Raw genomic sequence first — 5,446 nt, 5'->3', positions numbered from 1 at the left:
GCGAGAACTATCTCGCAGAATTTACCCTCTTTCGTGGAAATGCGCCCTGCAAGATCATGATATCCTCGTATGTCGCGCAATAAAGCACCCGTTACAATCCTACGAAAGCATCCCGTAAAATCCCACTTTAATGACACGAGCAAGAAAATTTAGCATGATTAGATAGGTACTTTAATCAAAGCTCATCGATTTTACGTTCTAGCTACGCTATAAGTTTGTTACATCAACGTGCCCGACATAACGTGTAATTTCTACGGTTACCTTACAAACTTCTTATCTACATTTTCTGAGACGTAATATCTAGTGAACAATGCCCACGAGGCGGAACGATTCGGAGTGACATTTCCGTCTTGCATTCGCCAGAGCAATATTCGAGAGATCCGTACGGTCTCGAGCGCTCGGATATCGGATAAATTTGACGCGATTCCGCGAAATGCACTTCGTGTATTGAAATCTATTTTTATCGTCGCATAATTGACAGCGATATGCGAATCTCCAACATTGCGGAAATAACATCAGGCCGGGTCACGTTTGCCAGCCACGGGGGAAAAATTGTAAAGCGAGCCACGAAATCGATGATAATGCAGGCGGCGCGAACGCGAGACGTTTATTCTTACTCAGAATTTGAAATACGTATTCGCAATAGCACGTGCGCTGTGGGGACGCGTGACCGTTTTTCGCGTTATTTCAACGTTGGCAGCGTGCTCTGCGTCGTGATGTCGACGGCGAAATGGGTCCAGGAAGAAGGCTCTTCCGTCATGTTCTACGTGCACTTCGCGAAACCTAAACGTGATCGTAAAATCGCTATCTTTTTGATATGAGTGCACACGTATGGATGTTTTAAGTAACATAAAATGAATATCAATTTAAGTATCTTTTCGTTTTTCTTCTCAAAGATTTCGAAGAAAATTTATCTTATTCTTCGTCCGGGAGAGCATTTAAAATTTGCCTATTTTTTTTAAGATGTCAATTTTAGGTAATGTGTTATAGTAAAATGCTTGTATAATTCAATGTTATTTTCAGAACTATCGTAATTATACATAAACGTTATACGTAATTATATATATAAAGTTAAAAGGTTTGGTAAGGTCTCACCAGGGATATGTATAAGAGACGTAAACAAAACGTGCATTGTTTAACACTCGAAATCCGTTCTCATCGAAATAACGGCTCGCGTCATTTTGCGATGTCCGCGGCATTCGCGAGCTGATCTCTCTCTCTTCGCTCATTACGCGTGTCAAATGAATCGCAAAGCGATATCGAAGTCACCGTCCACCTCGGCATCTCGTTCGAGCGCATACGTTGCAGGGCGTAAAAAAATTTCACGGTGCGCTTGTACATAAATTCCGATGTTTACGGTCTATCGGGGGGGATATTGCTCGCGAAGCCAGTCAGGGACACCCCCGTCGCACGCGCACGTGCGCACACCGACATTCGCGCTTCCGCCTGCATACGTACGCTCCTGTAAAGAGTCTGGCAAATATTTCGCCGGGTTTACACGCGACGGCAGCGACTTTACCGGAAAACCCGTGCCCGATCGTTCCGTTTTTCCCTTCGCTCTGCCGATGCCGGTCCGGCGCGATCCCTTTTTCTCGCTCCAGTATCCAACCGGCCGGGAGGTCCGCATAATATCTCCATTTGCCGGAGCGACGATGTACGGTGCCGGCGGGCGTTTATTTACAAGACGGTCGTCGCAGTTAAATCGCAGATAGCAAACGCAGATTTGCCGCACCGACAACAACGGTGCCTCTCGCCGCGCCGGGAAGAAACTCCTCCGAGATACCTTGGGTAAGGAGAAGGAAGGGAAGAACGCGGCACGGTCGGCACAAGAAGAGAACTCGCGCTTGACTTCGGTTATAATATCTGACCTATCCGTCCGAGAGAGTCGTTCTGTAATTCCCCATCGGGAACGGGATCGCGCCGACATCACGCCGGTGAATCGCGGTGTCGATACGTAACGTCCGCGACGAGCGGAGTCGCCAAGTTCGCTGCACGGCAAATGTCGCAAGGCCGTTCGTCGACTTGTTGCCCGCTCCAAGTAATATCGAGAGACGCGTCTCGGCGAGCGGCTGGTTTTCCAATGGAATACGAAGTGACTACGATAGGAGCACAATCTATCAACCAGAAAGGTTATTATTTATTTCTTTGAAATCCTATCAATGCTTGATATATTTCGAAATGATCATTTTTTTAAACAGAATTTGATATAAGAGAGAGTTAAAAGATTAAAGTTCATTATATGCATATATTGTATGAAGATATATCTTTTATTATGCTTTCTGCCCTCTTTTGAATTTAATGTTATAAAAGTTGTCTATATATACAAACGTTGTTAAAAAAAATAACGATAAAATTTATTGCAGGATTTTAAGATACATTTATTTCGATGTGGAATGCATATTTGTTCGTTATGTGTACCGTTACGTTGCGTTAGCCTGAATTTTCAATTTCATGCTAAGTCCTACGCATCCTACGCATTGCGTGATGTCTCGTCGCAGCGCGACGACATCACGCAAAAAAGGCGGCATGCCTTTCGATCTAATTAGGTAATTCCTACGAGAGTTAGAGATTTATCCTGTCATAATAATTTTGATGGCAGTGGGGTCGACGACCTGTCATCAACGTCATGCTCACGACAAATTCGTTTTATTATTTACGTATAGACGACTCGATCGAATGACTCGGATATTGCGATTCTCGTTCACGGTACTCGTGTCAAGCGCACAATAACCGCGATATCTGCATTGCGAATGGTTCTGGAAACATCGACAGACGCTTTTCGCGAACGAGTCAACGTTACCTCATCGAAATTATTAGAGTTACCGCGACAATCGATACATATTATTATTGGAAAACGATGAAGAGAACTATTGATAAAAGATTTCGTGTATTTTCATCCATCGCGGTTCTCTGCCAAGGCCATGACCGTCGCGAGCGACTGCCGCGATACGAAGGCAAGGCGCAGTGATTGTGCCTGACATGTCGCGAGCGTATCGAGAAGGTCGGGGGGGAAGAAACGATCTCACCGCGATGGACGAGGGGGAAAGTGTAACCGATCCCCGAGAGCTCGAAATCGAAAGTAATTTCCTCGGTCTTGCTCTTTCTCCGCCTCCTTTCTCCTTTCTACAGAAGCCCACGATCATTCTTTCTCCCTGACCGGGATCCAGGTCAAGTTCACTGTCTGTGCTCGACAGTGTGTCTTTCTCTCTTTCTCATTTCACTTTCTCCTCTCTCGTCACCCTGCTCTGCGCCCTCTTTCTCTCTCTCACTTTCTCTCTTCCATGGTACACCGCTCGATCTCCCGCGCTCTCTCTCCGGCGCTTATGCAAGAGGCATTACACCATCGGCAGCAATTTCATTCGTACGTCGTGACTCCAATGAACACGGTCGCGGCGAGTTATTATGTCAGTGTCAATGGCACCGATTCCCCTTGGGAGAAAGAGATCCCGATGGTTACCGGGTGCCAGTTTCGTTGTTCGCGCGCGGTTCGCTGAACCGAATTCCCCTTCCCTCGCTGAGCCAGGCTGAACCAAGGTGAACCAAGATGAGTCGAGGTGGATACATCGTCTCGGATATCTCTCGCGAATATATCGCGCAGGACGCCGCTGGCCAATGCTTTATGGCTGCTCTCGTCTTCTCGATAAACTCCTTTCCGTCGTAAATATGGACGATGCACAGCACAAACGTACGTACAAACGGCGGATAAGAGAAGGCACAATGTTGGTTAACTTCCTGGACATCGCCAAGGATGGTTTATTAGCAAACACTGACAATTAACGATCGTCCGACCGTTGGGAAAATTTTTACGTGTGTGTTTTTTTTTCATAAATCGAACGTAACACGAATATTTTGCAAGGACGTGAAAGATCAGATATGATCAGATGAATTATGTACAAAAAAAATACCGAAGGCCATTGTACAAAATTGAAGAATAATTTTTCGCGATTTTTTTAAAGAGGAAGAAAAAACATGATGAAGGTATTTTATGCCGTTAGAATAACTTTGCATATTAATTATGTGCATGTGTGTGTCAGAGTCTTATAATCTGTAAATCTGATAAATGAATTATCGATTTGCAATTAAATAACCGCGCGTAGTTAATCGTTTTATATATATAGTCTTTATATATATATATATATATATATATATATATATATATATATATATATATAGTCTTTCTAATTACATTTTTGATGAGATCATCCTTAAAATCATCTTTCGTAGAACGTGGCTACGGTTCTGGATTTTTATCAACCTTCACGTAGTCGATTAATGATCATATGGAAAAAGAAGAATCGGGAGAATGATCCACAGGAAATAACGTTACTTCGCTATAATACACACACATAGATACACACACACACACACACACACACACACACACACACACACACACACACACACACACACAGGAGGTATCCCATATAAAAAATCGATAAAAAGAAGCACGTCTTGTCTCGCGACGGGAATGAATGGAGATAGAGTCCGGTGAAGATTTCACCGTAAGATTTTTTTCCCGGAACGATCGAGGAAGCGACTTTTGATCCGGCTGCGAATTTACCGTCGCGAGTGGTTATCGATGTAAAGGATCGATAGTGAGTCAGCGAATTGGATTTCCGATGTCATCGGCCAATGTTCGCGTTCAATTTCTAAATAAATTTTAATGCAATTCTACCTTTAATAATCGAGAAAAATTAAATCAATTTATATTTGCGGATTTATTTTTCAAGAGAAATTTTAAATTCCAAAAATTAGTTGGTATTTTCGCATACCGATTTTCCTCCGATCATTTCTTTATCGCGCTGACATCTCAGCTTCTGAGAGCTCGATGGACGAAGTTGTCGCGAGCGAGAAACCCTTCGAAGGATACGCTCGCATCGACGCGCGTAGCGCGAATGCGCGTATCCGCGACGAGCGCAATCCGCTGCGTTTATGCGCACTCGCGCTTGCGCATCACTGCTTCTGCGGCGCGGCGACCGACCGGTGTTCCTCGTCTCATCCTGTTCCTCTCCGGTCTACGGTCCGTTCGCCGGTGACACCTAATACGTCCAGGACAATTCGCGCGCATCCACTCGCGAGTCCGATATTAAGGATATCGTCGAAGAGAAAACACAAAAGAATAAAAAGGATATCCTTCCATCCCGCGCCGATAGCCGGGATGTTACACGCGTTAGTCCTGCGGACATGCCGTTGGTGATCGAACGCTGAGAAAAAGGGAAAGAGGGAGGACGAAAAAGAGAAAGATGAGAAGTGTACGGGAAGGTGGGGAGGGAGGAGGGTAGGAGAGGCTGAGAGAAAGAGGTAACATGAGAGAGAAAGAGAGAGAGAGGAAACGAAATAGAGTAGGAGAGAAGGTGTGTGCGAAAGGGAGCGAGAATGGAAGAAAAAGAGAGGATGCTCTCTCCAGTGTGTAGCCTGCGGGTACACATCTCCTCGCGTTGCTCCC

This window comes from Pogonomyrmex barbatus, unplaced genomic scaffold (genome assembly GCF_055798465.1).
Source record: "Pogonomyrmex barbatus isolate J1 unplaced genomic scaffold, ASM5579846v1 scaffold3, whole genome shotgun sequence".
Taxonomy (NCBI): Eukaryota; Metazoa; Arthropoda; class Insecta; order Hymenoptera; family Formicidae; genus Pogonomyrmex; species Pogonomyrmex barbatus.
Note: the sequence above shows the minus strand (reverse complement) of the source record.